We start from the raw sequence: 20426 nt of genomic DNA on the forward strand, positions 1-20426 counted from the left end.
TATTTATTTAAATATTAAAGATAAAACTCTCGTGCAAAGAGAGAGATTATCATTGCCTCCTATATCTACCAAGGCCTGTGCATGCGATATATTTCCTTCATTGCCCGATATATCTATCAAGGCCCGTGCATTGTGATATATTTCATTCATTGCCTCCTATATCTATCAAGGCCCGTGCATTGTGATATATTTCATTCATTGCCTCCTATATCTATCAAGGCCCGTGCATTGCGATATATTTTTAAAAACAACAACAAAAATGGGAAACCCCAACTCAGAAACATAATAACGTTTTCATTGGATACTTAAGTTTAAATAATCTTCTTGACACGGAGAGGTAATATTTTGGTTTACCCAACTTGTTTAACTTCAAATAGTGATTTTAGCTTCAATGTTGTTATCCTTGCAAAGTTTGAATTGTTTTATTCGAGATAACTTTGCAGCTGGGAGTAGTGGCGTTCTCCTGTAATCCAGCCCATTGGAAACTAGAATCTATAGATGGTATGAGGTTGGGATTCCTGTGACTCAAGGACTACTGTACATCGGACGTCCGCGTTAAGCTGGGTGTCAATGTGGTCGTCTTCAAGTAGCTCATGGATCACCAGGTTGTTCTAAGGAGGGACGAAACGGCTCAGGGCGGTAACGCAGCAGACAAAAGTTCCCGCATTCGGCAGTGACGGGATAACGTCTGAGAACGAGCTTCGAGTCACAACGCAACCAATACGACCGCCCACGATTCTTATGTCAGTTTTTACACTTCAAATAGTGATTTTAGCTTCAATGTTGTTATTCTTGCAAAGTTTGAATTGTTTTATTCGAGATAACTTTGCAGCTGGAAGTTGTGGCGTTCTACTGTAATCCAGCCCTTTGGAAGCTAGAATCTATGCATGGTATGAGGTTGGGATTCCTGTGACTCAAGGAATACTGTACATCGGACGTCCTCGATGTTGGGTGTCAATGTGGTTGTCTTCAGGTAGCTCATGGATCACCAGGTTGTTCTAAGGAGGGACGAAACGGCTCAGGGCGGTAACGCAGCAGGCAAAAGTTCCCGCATTCGGCAGTGACGGGATAACGTCTGAGAACGAGCTTCGAGTCACAACGCTACCAATACGACCGCACACGATTCTTATGTCTGTTTTTACCTCTCCGAGTGACGATGACGTCAGGGAGAGGTATTAAACTGGACGTGTGTGTGTGTCTGTCACACCCCACGAGACCGCGTTCGCAGTTTGCGTATCGGAGCAAACGTGTTCCCAATTTCCGGACTTCATTGACAGTTCACGGAAATTTGGAAAATTGTGTTTGTCTCCGCTGGCTATTTTACTTGAGTTCCCACACCACCAGTTTTGGTTTTCGTCCACTCACATGGAAACTAGTCTGTACTTGCTGGCTTCCAAGCACCACCATCTTCTGTTCTTCGTCAATTCCACATTGACACCAGCTTCTATGCACCACCATCTTCATGTCTTTGTCCATTCCACATGGACGCCAGTCAGTACATTCTGGCTTCTTTTCCTTCGTCATCGTTTGGTTTCAAGATATACGCGGCGATCGGCTAGGGTTACGAGAAACGTCGAGCCTCCCAATGGCAGGGCTTCCACCATCGGTTCACGCGAATGCGTTTTTTATCTATTATGATAAGGGAAACGAATCGTATATATACCCCAAAATTTGGAAAAAAAAAGCGGGCAAGAAGGACACCCTTCACTTTAAACGTCAATATTAGCAAAGTTTCGAAAGATAATAGGAACAACTTTATTTTAAACGATTTAACTAATTTAAAAGTTATTTACTGGCGATTAAAATAGTTAATATCATTTATATTTAATTAATTATTTAAGATAAACTTATTTCTAGGTAATGACACAAGTGAGAGTTTATATAGAACGAGTAATGAAGATTGCATCCGAATCGAAACACTACACGCATATCAAAATTAACTTAAAGCGAGTTGGATTATAAGATCTCTTACAATACGGTAACATTTCCTTTTTGCAGAATATTAAATGGAAATATTTTAAATATTTTTCGGCATTACGATTCTTTTAGTAGTTGTGTAGCTATAAAGCTCTGTTTCATCTCAATATTCCAAGAACATCTTTTGATATTAACATTTCAAATTTGGTATTTACTTTTTAATTCAGCTTTACTACATTTATATATAGTGTAAACGCAACTTTTAATTTCACTACATAATATGGATCTTAATACATCGTCTCTCTATAAGTGTTGAAGCGATTGGATCAATGAAATAAGATATCCTAGATTTAAGCCTGAATTGGCCTTGTTTCGTGTCCTCTTACAAGAGGTGTTAACGGTTCATAGTGAGCCGAAAGATAAATACACACTTCAGTGATAGATATGAGGTCCTCATTAGAATTATGAGAATACACAGGGATTTGTTAAACGATTAAACCTTTAAAAATGACCTTCGCAATATCCCGCCAATTTTAGATACGTATTTCCGGTTTTTCTCATTGGTTGGTGGACCCATGGACGAAGAAATACTGAAGAACCAATGGCAACCCATTACTAAGCGACTAAACAACCAATGTAAAGCTTACTTCCCCCTTTTCAGCCCAAAAATGGAGGGGGTTATGAAAATTCGGAGTCAAATCCCGGAAAACGCTAGCGCCATCTAGGCAAAATAAGACATTAGCTGCTTCCCTCGTTAGAAATTTGATTCACCCACTATCCGGTTTGCTACTATCTGCCGCTAGAAGGCGAATTAACAAGTATTTTTCAACTTTCTCCCTCTGCCATCCGTCCTTCACTATTGGTTCGTCCATGGTGGACCTGTGTTTGGAAAGTAAATTCGTCAAGGCTCGGAGAGGTTTATTTTGGTTTCCCAACTTGTTACACTTCAGATAGTGATTTTAACTTCAATGTTGTTATCCTTGCAAAGTTTGAATTGTTTTATTCGAAGTATCTTTGCAGCTGGGAGTTGTGTCGTTCTCCTGTAATCCAGCCCTTTGGAAGCTAGAATCTATGCATGGTATGAGGTTGGGATTCCTGTGACTCAAGGACTACTGTACATCGGACGTCCGCGTTAAGCTGGGTGTCAATGTGGTCGTCTTCAGGTAGCTCATGCGCCACCAGGTTATTCTAAGGAGGGACAAAACGACTCAGGGCGGTAACGCAGCAGGCAAAGGTTCCCGCATTCGGCAGTGACGGGATACGTCTGAGAGCGAGCTTCGAGTCACAACGCAACAAATACGACTGTACACGATTCTTATGTCAGTTTTTACACTTCAGATAGTTATTTTAGCTTCAATGTTGTTATCCTTGCAAAGTTTGAATTGTTTTATTCGAGATAACTTTGCAGCTGGGAGTTGTGAGTCCCCAGTAATCCAGCCCTTTGGAAGATAGAATCTATGGATGAAATGAGGTTGGGATTCCTGTGACTCAAGGACTACTGTACATCGGACGTCCGCGTTAAGCTGCATGTCAATGTGGTCGTCTTCAGGTAGCTCATGGACCACCAGGTTGTTCTAAGGAGGGACAAAACGGCTCAGGGCAGTAACGCAGCAGGCAAAGGTTCCCGCATTCGGCAGTGACGGGATAGCGTCTGAGAGCGAGCTTCGACTCACAACGCAACCAATAAAACCGTACACGATTCTTATGTCAGTTTTTACCTCTCCGTGTGACGTAGTCCAGGAGAGGTTCTGTAACGGCCGTGTCTGTGTGTCTGTCTGTCTGTCTGTTTCTCTGTGTGTCTGTCTGTCCTTTGTTACACCCAAGTGACCGCGTTCGCAGTTTGCGTATCGGAGCAAAGTGTTCGCCATTTCCGAACTGCTTTCACAGTCACGGAAATGGCTCCTCTACTTGAGTTCTCACACCGCCATCTTCTGGTCTTTGTCCATCCCACACGGACACCAGTCTGCACTTACACTGGCTTTTAACACCACCATCCACTGGTCTTCCGTCTATTCCACATAGACACCAATCTGTATCATTGGCTTCTACTCCATTATCATCGTTTGGTTTTAGGATATACGCAGCGATCAGCTAGGGTTACGAGAAACGTTTAGCCTCCCTAAGGTGGGATCGCCACCAAAGGTTTTCGCAATTGCGCTTTTTCCTTACTATTATAATGGAAACAAATCGTATATATACCCCAAAATTTGAAAAAAGCGGGCAAGAGGGTACCCTTCACTTTAAACGTCAATATTAGCAAAGTTTGAGAAGATAATAGGTATAACTTTATTTTAAACGATTTAACTATTATTAATGTTAATTATTGAAGATTAAAATAATTAAAAATAATTAAAAATAATTATATTTATTTAAATATTAAAGATAAAACTCTCGTGCAAAGAGAGATATTATCATTGCCTCCTATATCTACCCAGGCCTGTGCATGCGATATATTTCCTTCATTGCCTCTTATATCTATCAAGGCCCGTGCATTGCGATATATTTTTAAAAACAACAACAAAAATGGGAAACCCCAACTCAGAAACATAATAACGTTTTCATTGGATACTTAAGTTTAAATAATCTTCTTGACACGGAGAGGTAATATTTTGGTTTACCCAACTTGTTTAACTTCAAATAGTGATTTTAGCTTCAATGTTGTGATCCTTGCAAAGTTTGAATTGTTTTATTCGAGATAACTTTGCAGCTGCGAGTAGTGGCGTTCTCCTGTAATCCAGCCCTTTGGAAACTAGAATCTATAGATGGTATGAGGTTGGGATTCCTGTGACTCAAGGACTACTGTACATCGGACGTCCGCGTTAAGCTGGGTGTCAATGTGGTCGTCTTCAGGTAGCTCATGCGCCACCAGGTTATTCTAAGGAGGGACAAAACGACTCAGGGCGGTAACGCAGCAGGCAAAGGTTCCCGCATTCGGCAGTGACGGGATAACGTCTGAGATCGAGCTTCGAGTCACAACGCAACAAATACGACTGTACACGATTCTTATGTCAGTTTTTACACTTCAGATAGTTATTTTAGCTTCAATGTTGTTATCCTAGCAAAGTTTGAATTTTTTTATTCGAGATAACTTTGCAGCTGGGAGTTGTGGCGTCCCCAGTAATCCAGCCCTTTGGAAGATAGAATCTATGGATGAAATGAGGTTGGGATTCCTGTGACTCAAGGACTACTGTACATCGGACGTCCGCGTTAAGCTGCATGTCAATTTGGTCGTCTTCAGGTAGCTCATGCGCCACCAGGTTATTCTAAGGAGGGACAAAACGGCTCAGGGCGGTAACGCAGCAGGCAAAGGTTCCCGCATTCGGCATCTACGGGATAACGTCTGAGAGCGAGCTTCGAGTCACAACGTAACCAATACGACCATACACGATTCTTATGCCAGTTTTTATACTTCAAATAGTGATTTTAGCTTCAATGTTGTTATCCTTGCAAAGTTTGAACTGTTTTATTCGAGATAACTTTGCGGCTGGGAGTTGTGGCGTCCCCAGTAATCCAGCCCTTTGGAAGCTAGACTCTATGGATGGTATGAGGTTGGGATTCCTGTGACTCAAGGACTACTGTACATCGGACGTCCGCGTTAAGCTGCGTGTCAATGTGGTTGTCTTCAGGTACCTCATGGACCACCAGGTTGTTCTTAGGAGGGACAAAACGGCTCAGGGCAGTAACGCAGCAGGCAAAGGTTCCCGCATTCGGCAGTGACGGGATAGCGTCTGAGAGCGAGCTTCGACTCACAACGCAACCAATAAAACCGTACACGATTCTTATGTCAGTTTTTACCTCTCCGTGTGACGTAGTCCAGGAGAGGTTCTGTAACGGCCGTGTCTGTGTGTCTGTCTGTCTGTCTGTCTCTCTGTGTGTCTGTCTGTCCTTTGTTACACCCAAGTGACCGCGTTCGCAGTTTGCGTATCGGAGCAAAGTGTTCGCCATTTCCGAACTGCTTTCACAGTCACGGAAATGGCTCCTCTACTTGAGTTCTCACACCACCATCTTCTGGTCTTTGTCCATCCCACACGGACACCAGTCTGTTCTTACTGGCTTCTAATCACCACCATCTTCTGTTCTTCCGTCTATTCCACATAGACACCAATCTGTATCATTAGCTTCTACTCCATTATCATCGTTTGGTTTCAAGATATACGCGGCGATCAGCTAGGGTTACGAAAAACGTCTAGCCTCCCTAAGGTTGGATCGCCACCAAAGGTTTTCGCAATTGCGCTTTTTCCTTACTATTATAATGGAAACGAATCGTATATATACCCAAAAATTTGAAAAAAGCGGGGAAGTGGGGTACCCTTCACTTTAAACGTCAATATTAGCAAAGTTTGAGAAGATAATAGGTATAACTTTATTGTAAACGATTTAACTATTATTAATGTTAATTATTGAAGATTAAAATAATTAAAAATAATTATATTTATTTAAATATTAAAGATAAACCTCTCGTGCAAAGAGAGAGATTATCATTGCCTCCTATATCTACCAAGGCCTGTGCATGCGATATATTTCCTTCATTGCCCGATATATCTATCAAGGCCCGTGAATTGTGATATATGTCATTCATTGCCTCCTATATCTATCAAGGCCCGTGCATTGTGATATATTTCATTCATTGCCTCCTATATCTATCAAGGCCCGTGCATTGCGATATATTTTTAAAAACAACAACAAAAATGGTAAACCCCAACTCAGAAACATAATAACGTTTTCATTGGATACTTAAGTTTATATAATCTTCTTGACACGGAGAGGTAATATTTTGGTTTACCCAACTTGTTACACTTCAAAATGTGATTTTAGCTTCAATGTTGTTATCCTTGCCAAGTTTGAATTGTTTTATTTGAGATAAGTTTGCAGCTGGGAGTTGTGGCGTTCTCCTGTAATCCAGCCTTTTGGAAGCTAGAATCTATAGATGGTATGAGGTTGGGATTCCTGTGACTCAAGGACTACTGTACATCGGACGTCCGCGTTAAGCTGGGTGTCAATATGGTCGTCTTCAAGTAGCTCATGGAGCACCAGGTTGTTCTAAGGAGAGACAAAACGGCTCAGGGCGGTAACGCAGCAGCCAAAAGTTACCGCATTCGGCAGTGACGGGATAACGTCTGAGAGCGAGCTTCGAGTCACAACGCAATCAATACGACCGTACACGATTCATATGTCAGTTTTTACACTTCCAGACTCTCATCCAGCAAACTTCAACCAAACTTCCAACCAAAAATTGTGTTATTTAATAGGAAAATCTTACCTGCCTTCCACCCTGCTAGGACTATTCAGAGGGGTTTTACCAATTTTTTGCCCCCAAACAAGCCCGGCTTAACCCTCGGAGGGTGTAGTTCTTTTAATAAACCAGTCCAATTATTTTGCAAGATCCCCGTTTGAATTTCCCGCCATATAAAATAAACCTCTAAATATGTCTAAGAAACAAAGACAAATATACGAATAAAGATTTTTTAATAACAAGTACCAAATAATATATACAATAAGATAATAGAGAATAACAAGAATGTATAAAACAAAAATATTGAGAATGTTTTGTCAGCGTAATCAATAAGGTCAATACTTCTTTTCTTTGAGTTGGGAATGGCTTGTTCGCCAGCAGCATAAAAAACATGTTACACGCTAAATCTTAAATTAAACCGTATCCAGACGTAATACTTTGTGAATATTATCCACAACCATCAGTAGGCTTTGTTCGCAATACCTTGTGTATCACATCGACCACCATCAGTAAGCTTTGTTCATGCATTCTGGTGGCCGATGTTGAGTCGCGTGGGATAAACAATGCCGGATGAATTTTAATAAAAGACAGGCAGCTCTATCGCTGAAGAGGGCCACGTTGATGTCGGGAAATTATTAAGTTTGAAATCAAGATCCTAATTAGAGCCTCACTGAAGAGAAAGTGTTCCAACTGGTGCAAGGTACGCAGAACCTTATGCGGGGGCGGGGCTTGTGAACTTTTACGTGCCATGTCCCATAAAATTCTTCGTTGACCCTTTACCTCCCAAAGGAAGTTACATTCGAGCCACTGCGGGGCTTGAAACGCTTGATACAATACTCTCTTTCACTTCTGGCTGTTTACTACACTGAAATAGTTTAAGTCAAGCGTTTTAAACACCAATTTTTAAAATATTAGAATATTTTGGGAATGGAAAAATTTGTCAGGTATTCGATTTCTGAACTCGAACATTAAGCCTTTGTCAGGCTAAACTAAAACTACGACACGACTTTGCTATACGAATGTTTTTTCTTACTTGTTCAATGGCCAATTAGTTACTCTGCAAGAAGTGAATCGAATTTGGTCTCTTTTCAGGCGATGCCTGAGAAGAGACAGATGGAAAAATCGAATTTGGTCTCTTTTCACACAACAAAAGTTGTGTGAGTCCAGGATCTTTGGATTAAGACATCTTCGTAAAAGTATTAAAATGCTTTTTGAAGATATTGACGTACTGGTACTAAATAGTTTTAAACATAAGTGCGTAGTTAGGCAACTGATAACTTTCTCTTCGAAACACGGGGTTTATATACTAAAATATCGAGGCCAAATTTAATACTGAAAAAGTTCTCTAGGCAATTCTTTCAAGAAATTTATTTTTTACCGACCCCACCCTTTAACGTACTATTAAAGCCGGACGGCTTATATAATAACTGTCTCAAACACGCTGACACCGGCTCGAACTAGTCAGGGCGTGGTCCTTTTTTTATTGGAAGCGGGTAGGGTTGCTTACCTAACTACGTAGATGTTTCAAGGATGACGACTTTAAAGTCTTAACAATTTCGCGGTTTTGATGAAAATAAATGGAGTGTTTCTTAAGATTGTCAATGGCTCAATGGGTAAAGGCAGGGTTTACTATTGTGCTAACCAGAAGGTGACGAGTTCGAATCCTGGCCAATCCACCGAGCTATTGACAATCTTTTATGTATAAAATAACGTTAGCCTAAAGCTGCATTTTCATGGTAGCGTGTAGCGGAAAAAAATCAGCTTTAGCGTAAACGTAATCTAAAAATCCGTTAACTGTAACATGTGTTTTCTTATTTCATGAACGCTTTTAAACATCGCGCATAGTGTACTTTTACGAAGATTTAGCAGATATTGAGAATACGCTCGTATCAGATCGAGATAGATATTTTCGCTTGAGCTAACTTTATCAGCTTGACGTCACAGCCCCGTGATCTTCCTGCAACAAATCAGCAGTAGGGGTTGGAGAGAGATCGAAAAAAAATAGCTCAGCAGCCTGCCACTGTGGTACGGATTTTTTTTCGGGACCGTAGGATTTTTTAGGAAAATAAAATTTAGAACTAGAAAAGTGTCAATAGTTTATTGTAAACTTATATTATGGCTAGTAAAGCCTTGAAGGATGCGAGACTTGAAAAACGAAAATTAATAATATGCGTAGTCATGTTGTCTCATAGCTTTCAACTTAAAACGACAAATATGTTATGAAGATTGAAATTATTGGCTTATTTGCTCATACTCAAATTTACCAGTGTTGTATGATGTCCTTCTCTTTCTTTTCTTCCAAATAGGATGAACCCACCATCTTTTCTTGCGGTATTTTTTTTGGGTAGGCACCCGATTCAGTACTAGCAAAGCAATCAATAATAATTTCTTGCGCAAAAGAGCGTTTAAAAGATTCTTCCGATTGCTTTCCTTTTGAACCGCCATCTTTAAAAACCTTCAATAATGAACTTTCAACAATAAGCTAGCGCTGGTGTACTCCTCGCGCCAGCTCTCTCAAAAGCATGAAAATAACCACGCGCTCAAAGTTCCTCTGACTTTAGCGGAAACGCAAATTACGCGCGTTTTCCGAGCTCCAGCGCAAAACCGGTTTTCGCTCACGCCCACGCTAACAACTCGGTACACGCTACCATGAAAATGCAGCTTAAGAAGACGATGTTAGTTGACAAACAAGCATTGGTCATGAATAACGACTTTTTTAACTTAAGCGTCCAATACGTGTCTAAATGTATATCCGAACAATACCCAGTCAAGTTTAAAAAATTATCTGCATCAGCCCTTGAACTTGAGTAGTAATTATGAAGTCGGTTAAGCGGAAATCATACAGTGTGGAAGAGATCAGAGCAACACCTACCTTTGTGGAAAACCCCCAAAACCCCTGACGGACTACTTCACTGCAGTACATTTTCGAGCTCGTATACAGGGTGTGACATGTGTCATTGTATGCAAATGAGAACGTGCAACAAGTATCATAGTGAATATCGTTTAATGATACGCACTTTGAAACGTTAAAGACCTACGATTAAGCTTAGGAACTAAGGCATCACACTACAAATTAAAGGACTGTTTGGTAAACCCATCAGCGTAAATGTTCGATGTGCCTACCGTCGTGGTGTAGGCACTCTTCAAGACGATTTCCATGCCTTGTATTACGTTTTCTAGCATTTGAAGAGTGTTTCGTTCAATTGCGATTCGAATTCTGGCCGTCAAGTCGTCTACATTTAAAGGTTCTGTTGCAAACACCTTCCCCTTAACATATCCCCATAAGAAGAAATCAAGAGGGGTTAGGTCAGGGGATCTTGCTGGCCACGGAATTGGTCCACCTCTACCGATCCAACGGTTTGGAAAGTGCTCAGTTAGCCATTGGCGAACATTGACCGCCCGATGTGGTGGCGCACCATCCTGCTGGAACCACAGGTCCCTCATCACTGCTAATGGTAATGCGTCTATCGCATCACTAAACTCGTGGCGCAGGAAGTGCAAATACCTGTCACCAGTAATGTTGTCCTCGAAGAAGAAAGGTCCGATGATTCTGTTCCCCAGAATGCCACAATAAACATTTATCTTCCATCGAATTTGATGGTAATGTTGCCGTAACCAGTATGGATTTCGTTGGGTCCAGTAATGTAAGTTATGTCGGTTTACCGTACCATCCCTGTGAAATGTCGCCTCATCATAAAAAAGAACCTTTCTTAAGAACAATGGATCGGCTTCAATTAGCTCGCGCATGGTAAGACAGAAGTCTTGACGTCTTAGGTAGTCATCGTCCGTTAAGGCTTGATGGAGGTAGATATGATAGGGCCGGTAGTGATGCCGATGTAAAATGGCAAGAACGGTTGAATAGCTTAGACCAACCTCTTCACCGACCGCTCTACTACTAGTATGAGGATTGGCTTCAAAACGTGCTAGAATGTCGACTTCCCTATCATGATTACCAATTATACGGTCTCTTCTACGATGACGGTCTTGCACGACGAAACTCCCGAAATCTCGTAGGTTGTCTCAAATGTTCGTGAAGGTTCTTCGAACCGGCCTTCGTCGGTTTGGGAAGCGTTCGGCATAAAGCAATGCCGCTTGTTGAACGTTACCGCGACATTCACCCAAAATAAACGTCATGTCCAATTTTTCTCGGTTGCAGTAGGCTGCCATTCGTCTACGACATAGGACTTACAACGTTTATACGAACTAGGCTGCTAGTAACGACGCGTACGTTTGATTGAATAATGTGCTGAATTCTCAGTGCCGCGGAAAATTCTGACCTTCGTAACCTCGTATGGATTCCTTATCTAAGTAGTCCAAAGCCACGAGTTTAGTGATGCGATAGACGCATTACCATTAGTAGTGATGCGGGACCTGTGGTTCCAGCAGGATGGTGCGCCACCACATTGGGCGGTCAATGTTCGCCAATGGCTAACTGAGCACTTTCCAAACCGTTGGATCGGTAGAGGTGGACCAATTCCGTGGCCAGCAAGATCCCCTGACCTAACCCCACTTGATTTCTTCTTATGGGGATATGTTAAGGGGAAGGTGTTTGCAACAGAACCTTTAAATGTAGACGACTTGACGGCCAGAATTCGAAGCGCAATTGAACGAATCACTCCTCAAATGCTAGAAAACGTAATACAAGGCATGGAAATCGTCTTGAAGAGTGCCTACACCACGACGGTAGGCACATCGAACAATTACGCTGATGGGTTTACCAAACAGCCCTTTAATTTGTAGTGTGATGCCTTAGTTCCTAAGCTTAATCGTAGGTCTTTAACGTTTCAAAGTGCGTATCATTAAACGATATTCACTATGATACTTGTTGCACGTTCTCATTTGCATACAATGACACATGTCACACCCTGTATACGAGCTCGAAAATGTACTGCAGTGAAGTAGTCCGTCAGGGGTTTTGGGGGTTTTCCACAAAGGTAGGTGTTGCTCTGATCTCTTCCACACTGTATGTCCAAATCACTGGGTGAATATAAGCGAAGAGTTTAACAAGTTTGAAATTCAGGTCATAAGTGACTCGAATCGTGACAACTATGCGGCTGTTCGAGAACCTGTTGAATATCATAAAGTCGAGATACCAGTCAATCGTTATAATAAGACCAAAGAGTAAGAACTGCCCCAAAATTTTGTCGAGCTTTTAAATGATGATATCAACAGTCATCCGTATTTAAAAAGCAAATTATCTTTTAAATTAGTGAATAAATATAAAGACGGGGCCCGAGGAAAACAATTAGATACATACTTTCCCGTTTACCTGCAAGTTTTAGGAGAGGAGAACATACGGTTCAAAATACCAGCTGATTTCCCCCTGGCCACATTGTTTGAGTTTAAGGAGAATAATTACTAAGACGTTCCTTATATATCCAAATTTCCTGTATCAAAGCATGCTAAAAATATAAGTTTAAATTACACTAACAATTACGTGGAAATCGAAATTAAAAATGTTGTAGATAGTTTTTAAAAAAATTTGATTACAAGTACGTTCCTAAGGCCGCCATTAAACGTAAAACTAGCCACGAAGTTCCGCCGATAAGATAAACCCTAAACCGGAAAATAAGCCTCTACCGCCATCTATACCTATTTTACCGCGAACTACCCCCTTTCTGCCAATACCTATTGCTCCAACGAACCCTATAGTACCTGTACAACCACTGCCATCCAAAATAACCCCTAAACCACCACCCAAAATAACTTTTCCAAAACAAACACCTTCAAAACAAAACCCACCGAAACCTGATCCACCGAAACCCTACTATCCAACATATCCAAAGCCTGACCCATCTAAACCGACCACTCCAATTTCGACTAAACCGATCTCTCCAACTTCGACTAAACCGATCCCTCCAACTTCGACTAAACCGATCCCTCCAACTTCGAGTAAACCGATACCTCCAACTTCGAGTAAACCGATCCTTCCAACTTCGAGTAAACCGATACCTCCAACTTCGACTAAACCGATACCTCCAACTTCGACTAAACCGATACCTCCAACTTCGACTAAACCGATACCTCCAAAAATTCCGACTCCAGATCCCCCGAAGATTCCAATTGCAGAACCCCCAAAAATTCCAGCTCCAGATCCCTCAAAGATTCCAATTCCAGAACCCCCGAAAATTCCAGCTCCAGATCCCCCGAAGATTCCAATTCCAGATCCCCCAAAGATTCCAATTCCAGAACCCCCGAAAATTCCAACTGCAGATCCCCCGAAGCTTCCTATTCCAGAACCACTCCCTCCAGGGCAAACCCTTCCAACACCTTCAAAATCTCCAGACTCTACAACATCCTCTACTTTTGAGATACCCATGGCTGCGTTCAGTAACCGGCATCAAAAACATCGATGACTAAAAGATGACATCGATGTCTTACTGAACGGTTTTTCGCGTCTTTGGGCGTGACGTCATGATGCTCATCGGATGCCCATCAGAAAAATCGGCTGTGAGAGGAGGTTTTTTTGATGAGCATCGGATTCATGACGTAAATTTCGTCTTTTTGCGCCGCGACAATTTAAATAATGTAGAATTGACAAATATTATCCTTATCGATAATAATACTAAAAAGCAATATATTATTTCGGTAACAAATGGATTCTGACAGAATTTTGATTTAATTGATAAATTTAAGTATAATATCTTTGAAAATATTTCGGATTTATTATTTAAGCCTCTGCAGTAACGTTATCATAATATCGTCGCCATTTTGAAAAGCATCGATTACACAAAAGTGTGCCGTTCAACAACTGCAACGTCATCATGACGTCAAAAGAACACCGATTTCATTTTCCCAAACATCGATGTTTTCCTGATGAGTGTTTCTGAACGCAGCCCATATTACCGACTCCCTCCCCACCGCTGGTTGATGAGAAACCCTTGTTTACGCAGCCAATTGACCCGCCAGAGAGAAAACCCGAGCCAATTAAAACCGAAGAGCCAGAACCAAATAACTGTGAAGATTATGACAACTACACACTATTGTTCTTACCGCAAACTTTTTAAGCCAGTGAAACGCCAGAGAAAAACGCCGAAGGGCTTTATCGGACCGTAGCCCGCACTTTAGAAAAATTAGTATTTAAAAAAATTCAAGTAACATATCACGAAGTAGATAATTGGGGTGATGCAATCATGTATAATTTCAAAACACCAGAATGGGTGGAAATTAAATTTTCTCCCCAAGTAGCTAAATTGCACGACGTTGACTCTGATGAATATTACAATGGACTAAATCAATCTGGTCCCTTGAGCATGACGTTAGAAGAATATACCATAAATGAAAACAATGCGTACTTAGAATATCGAGTCAATAGAACCATAAAGCGCTATACCCCCTGGGAAGAACCTTGGTTGTATTTCGGCTTCCATGTGTCAGGCGAGTTTAGATCGACACAAACTTTGCCTGACGATTACAAAATATATGACGAAATCGCCGAAATGCTCAAAGCTGCCTCGACAAAAGATCCTTTAAGATTGCACAATGCCGAATTTAGCGTTATTAAACTAGGAGCGGAACGTTATTTTAGTCTTTTGTCCGGCAAAAATTGAAATGCTATTTTCCCCGGATTTGCAAAACATTTTAAATTTAGAAGATAAATATGTTGGGGGGACGTTTCTATCCACTAAACCTTTAGAGCTTAATTTTACGCATTTCAAAACAACTAATGACACATACGTAAATTATCGCGTCCATGACTCTCTAATGTATCTATTTACTAAGACTGATTTCACGAAAATCAAAATACCTGCGGGCGAATATACCTGTGATTATACCTCGACCGGTGCGGTAACCCCTTCTCTTTACATTTGAAAATTATAAACAAGTTATTGGGGGTCAAGAATTTATGCCTCGCAGGTATTTTAAAATCTTTATTCTCAAAACGGCGGTGGAAAATAGATACTATGTTCGTCTTGAAATAGAGCCAGGTGCTCGCGTATCGGTAGCTGGACCGATGGCCCAGTTATTTAACATTCCCGAAGAGGGAGAATTTTTTCAACACAGTCACTCGGGAGTGGCTCTGAAAAATCCCCGATTGAGATCGATGACACTGACAGCGAATAATAATTTTTGGACTAGCGAATACGATGTGGATAGATTTCCAGAAGACCCGTTCTACGCTGACCAACCGTATATTCCCGGGTCTCAAGGCAAACGAGTTGATAATTACACTTGCGAGATTCCTCCCGGGGTATGTTATCATATTAGCGATGTTTTAAGCGCGATGAGCGAAGCCATGTCGCCTACGCATAGAAAAAGTCTTAAATTTACGCAAAATGTAGATGGAACCGTCACGGTTTCGAAATTAAGCGACACGGTTTCAATCTTGTTTCCCAAAACAACACCCGGACGAGGACTCGAGAGACTTTTAGGTTTTAGTAGTAAACAAATGGACCGGTATATCGATAACGAGACGTCGGATTACCCCGCCGATATCATGAGAGGCGTCGACGCTATGTTTGTCTATACCAATATTATTCGTCAGCAAGTAGTGGGTGGGGGTCAAGCTCCTCTTTTACGCTTCATAAAAATGCCGACTTTCTTGCTGCTAGACGAGGAGAGCCAAGAAATATTTAACAATATCGATTTTTATCCAGTTTCAATTAACAATATACAAGAGATTGAAATTGAACTAAAATCCGATTACGGGGAAAATATCCCGTTTAATTTAGGTAAAGTATATATTTAACTGTTTTTTAGGCGTCGACGTCAATAGAACTTGAGCGACGGTACCCAATAGATATACTCTGTATTTCCAAAGAGGATCGTCTCTGCCTGCTTTACACGCTAACGTTTTCCAATCCGGAGGTCGTTTTAGTGTCGGCGGTATATTTAATTCTTTATTGCGTAAAATTACACCCTTTATTAGGCCGGCCATTAGTACGTTAGCGTCCGAAGCTGTTGGATTAACAAGTAGAGTCATTAGCGATGCCCAAAAGGAGTTGGTTCCAATAATTAAAAGTAATTTAAAGGACGAGCTTAGAACTCCCCTCCTTTTCTTACAATTTACTACAATGGAAGAGTTAAGAAATTCCTGTAAAACCATTGAGAAGGATATTGAAGTTAGGAAAAGGAATGCCGAAAAAAAGGAAAAGAGGAGATCACCCCAAAACCTAAAGTTAAAGATGAGTCCTCTTGCCCAGCAAACAGGGGCTCCGCCCATAGTCAGTGTTCCTCCGGGCATTGTCAAAGCCCTTGCAATCCTCCTACTTCTCCTCAATGGGAATATCCCTTACAACCTTTAGACTCTAGAGCCAAAGCTAGGGCTAGTAACTCCAATAGAGGTCAAAGATCCTATACTAGATATAATAATCAGAGATCTAAATCTCCTGGTCGTCAATTCGCCTTGTCCTACCCCTCTACACGTTCTATCACCTGTTATAGTTGCCAGGAACCAGCTCATCTTGCACCCGACTGTCCCAACAAAAAGATCATCAAGTCGGGGGAAGCCCAGACGGGAGAGGTCGCTCGTGGTCCCTCTCCCGGTGCCCAATAAATTCCCCTAACAAGAAGCGTGTCGCGTTTCCCTTGAGGATTGAATCCGTCCAAAAGGGTTCAGTTTATAAAAGGGTTACCATTCCCGTTACTTTTGAACACGCGACAGTTCACGCTAAATTAGATAGTGGGGCCGATGCCTCTTTTGTCAGTCTAGATCAATGGCCAAAAATTTGTAAACATAGAAATTCTTCAGAATTACCTGAAGATGAACAACTAGATTGTGTAGTTTGGGGCGATGGCCGTTATACATTTACAAAAGGTTCTCACGAACTAGAGTTTACTCTCAAATCAAATGAAAGTGAGAAACCATTCAAGTTTAAATTCTACATAGTTCCTTCCCTCAATAGTGACTTTATACTAGGTCAAGATTTTCTTGAGGAAAAATTAGATTTTGAATTATCTCAATGCTTAGTGGGTAACTTAAGGATCCCTTTTTAATACCATCAGAAAAGGATCCAATAAATAAGGAGATTGTAGAGAATATTAGGGACGCAGTATCCGCAGCCCCTATTTCTGACGAACAACGTCATTAATTAGAATCCCTGTTATTGAAATTTCCTGAGTTGTTTTCGGAAAAAGTCGGAAGAACCGGACTAGTCTTCCATGAGATCCATACGGGTACTAGTCCACCCATAAAGTCTCAGCCTTCTCGTGTTAATGACCAGAAAAGGAAAATTATTGAACAAAATGTTAGGGAAATGTTAGATGACGGGATATTTAGACCCTCAGTATCTCCTTGGGCCTCGCCCGTAGTTTTAGTTGATCAAACAAAACGGGGTAAACCCTACAGGTTTTGTATTGATTACAGAAAACTAAACAGCGTTACCATTAAGGACCCTTATCCTTTGTCCAATATAGAGGATATGCTAGCTAGGGTTGGAAAACCCAAGTTTATTACAACCCTTGACCTTAAATCAGGGTATTGGCATTTGGAAATGCACCCTAAGAGTAGAGAAAAAACTGCTTTCGTGACTCACATGGGAAAGTACGAGTTCAATGTACTCCCTTATGGGCTGTGTAACGCCCCTAGCTCTTTTCAGCGTTTGATTGACGAAAATTTTAGAGACGCGGATTACTTCCAACTAAATGATTATTTAGATGATTTAATTTCGCTTAGCGAAGATTGGGATCAACACTTAACGTGTTTAGAATATGTCCTAAATAGATTAAAGGAAGCGGGTCTCACCCTACAGTTAAAAAAAGGTCGTTTCCCTCAAAAAGAAGCTACCATATTTGGTCACATAGTTAATGAATCAGGAATGCATATAGATCCTTCTAAAATAGAAGCTATTCAGAAATTCCCTCCTCCTAAAAATGTTAAGGAAGTCCAGAGACTTTTAGGGATGGCAGGATGGAATAATAGGTTTATTGGTCACTACTCCCAAATAGTAGCCCCTATTAACAAGCTTTAAAGGAAGGATCAAAAATTTATTTGGGGCTTCGAACAGCAACAGGCGTTCGAAAAAATTAAGGAAGCAATTTGTAAGGCTCATCCCTTAGCTTCCTTTATAAGGGATTCCCCTTGCATCTTAACTACTGATGCTAGTGATGCAGGGTTAGGTGCCCTTCTTTCCCAAATACAAGATAATGTCGAAGTTCCCATAGCTTACGCTAGCACAGGACTTAAAGACGCGGAAACAAGGTATTCCACTAGCGAGAAAGAAGGTTTAGCCATATGTTGGGCGGTTAAGAAATTTAGGCCCTTTTTAGAAGGTCGTAAATTCACTGTCCTCACTGACCATCAGACTTTACAGTGGTTGTTTAATATTAGAGAACCAAATTCTCATCTAGTTAAATGGGCAATGTACCTCCAACCTTTGACTTTACTATTAAGCATAAAAAAGGAGTAGAAAATGTAGTAGCCGACGCTTTATCGAGAGCTCCGATAAACGTCCTTAGTATAAACCTTAGCTCTTCTACTTCAAATTCTACTAGTAATATGGATCCAACTAGTAGTAGTACTAGTCAAAATTCTACAAATAGTAGTAATTCAACTTCCTCTAGTGATTCTGTTGAAGGTCGAGTACGTCCCCCAGGTCCTAGAGCCCTATATTCAGTCTTCACCTTAGAAGACGTAAGAACATCTCAAAAGGAAGACCCATTTGCTTCCCCTATTATTAATTCCTTGCAAGGACCTAACCCCGTTAGGCATAAACTTTTTGAATTAAAAAATGATCTTCTTTATAGAAGGCCTTACAGGAACTATCCTGAGAAAATTTATTTACCTCCTCGGTTAAGGCTAGAAGCCATGAGGTTATTACATGACCACCCGCTATCAGCTCACAGGGGCAAAGATAAGACCCTTAGCAAAGTGACTTATAGATATTGGTGGCCCACTATAGTTAGTGACGTCCAGCATTATGTTAGAGGAGGCTCTTTATGCCAACAATTTAAGGCTAGAAAAAGGAAGAAGCCAGGGCTAATGCAACCTTCTGAGATAACAAGTCCTTGGGACCAAATAAGTGTCGACATAATGGGACCCTTCCCTTCAAGTGGACACCATTATAAATATTTAATAGTTTTTGTCGATTACATGACTAAATTCGTGGAAATGATACCACTAAAAACTATTACTGCCAAGACTTGCGTTCAGGCTTTCAAGTCTATTATTACTAGGTGGGGAGCCCCGAAAGCTATTCTTAGTGATAGAGGGGTACAGTTTACTTCGAAACTTTGGCTGCAGACGTGCAGAGCTTTTAGAATAAACCCAAATTTTACCACCCCCTATACCCCTAAGGGAAATCCCACTGAACGAGTCAATAGAGTAATAGGTGAATTAATATCATTCTACGTAGGGAATCACCATGATAGATGGGATGAATCCCTTGACCTTCTTCAATTCGCTATAAATTCCGCGCCCCATGAAACCACGGGCAGATCCCCTTTCTTTTTGAATTTAGGGCGGGAGCCACGTCTCCCTTGGGATTTAGATATTGAAGAACCCATTCAGGACCCTGATGACCCCAGTCGTGATAAGGCTTTGAAGGTTCTTAAGGAATAATTAGCATTCAGTAATGAATTGTCTAAATTAGCTAAAGCCCACCAAAAGAAATACTATGACCTCCGTCATGACCCTCTAGAATTTGAGGTAGGAACTCTAGTATGGATGGAAACGCATCCGTTATCAATTACGACTGGTCAGCTTATGAAAAAGCTTAGTCCTAAATGGGCAGGTCCCTTTAAAATCATAGCTAAACATTCTCCCGTTGTCTACGAGTTAGAAGACGCTAACTCAGGGCAGAATGTCGGAAAAGTTAACTTAGAACATTTAAAACTCTATTGGACCAATGTAGCTGTCTTCGACAATGCCGAAAATGCCCCCACTTCTCAATCGAACGTTGCAGATGATCCCGAGTCTAGTCCCCCAACGAATGGTGGTACCATGGACCACCCTCTTACGGAGACTTCCTCAACCACGTCATCTGAATCATCTCCATCTTCTACGTCACCGTCACCTCAGGACGGTCAGGAAGTCGATCAACTGATCATTCCTGTTATACCAGATGTCCTTCAAACCTCGACATCTACTACTCTAGAAAATCAAGCAGAGGATCAACAGATCCCTCCTGCAGTTCGAGATGATTCACATCAACCTACAGATTCTGATAGTGAACCGGGCATGGCCCTTTTTGAAGACCCTCCTCTCCTCCTTTTTACCTATCATGATATGAGGGCTTTTCAGCTCGATCATCCCTCTAACGATAGCCCGCCTTCTGCGGCAGGGGAGGCTTCCCCGTCTGATCGTGAATCAGTCGTGGAAAATAAGCTACATACACCA

The 20426-nt window shown here is 41.3% G+C and overlaps 8 non-coding genes across 8 annotated transcripts; all 8 read left to right on the forward strand.

Annotated features, from left to right (window-relative positions):
* The first annotated feature begins 442 nt into the window (after positions 1–442).
* Positions 443–742, forward strand: LOC149597082 (signal recognition particle RNA). The gene has a single exon (XR_016379466.1).
* Positions 743–831: 89 nt separating this feature from the next.
* On the forward strand, positions 832–1129 carry LOC149597083 (signal recognition particle RNA). Its single transcript, XR_016379471.1, has one exon.
* Positions 1130–2936: 1807 nt separating this feature from the next.
* On the forward strand, positions 2937–3235 carry LOC149597084 (signal recognition particle RNA). Its single transcript, XR_016379473.1, has one exon.
* An 89-nt stretch (positions 3236–3324) lies between these two features.
* On the forward strand, positions 3325–3622 carry LOC149597085 (signal recognition particle RNA). The gene has a single exon (XR_016379482.1).
* Positions 3623–4623: 1001 nt separating this feature from the next.
* LOC149597086 (signal recognition particle RNA) lies at positions 4624–4923 on the forward strand. Its single transcript, XR_016379478.1, has one exon.
* Positions 4924–5012: 89 nt separating this feature from the next.
* On the forward strand, positions 5013–5311 carry LOC149597087 (signal recognition particle RNA). The gene has a single exon (XR_016379485.1).
* Positions 5312–5400: 89 nt separating this feature from the next.
* On the forward strand, positions 5401–5699 carry LOC149597088 (signal recognition particle RNA). Its single transcript, XR_016379477.1, has one exon.
* Positions 5700–6788: 1089 nt separating this feature from the next.
* On the forward strand, positions 6789–7087 carry LOC149597089 (signal recognition particle RNA). Its single transcript, XR_016379469.1, has one exon.
* Positions 7088–20426: the final 13339 nt, after the last annotated feature.

This window comes from Phalangium opilio, unplaced genomic scaffold, assembly GCF_054372755.1.
Source record: "Phalangium opilio isolate 3A_F unplaced genomic scaffold, DU_Popi_V2 ptg000390l_1, whole genome shotgun sequence".
Lineage (NCBI taxonomy): Eukaryota > Metazoa > Arthropoda > Arachnida > Opiliones > Phalangiidae > Phalangium > Phalangium opilio.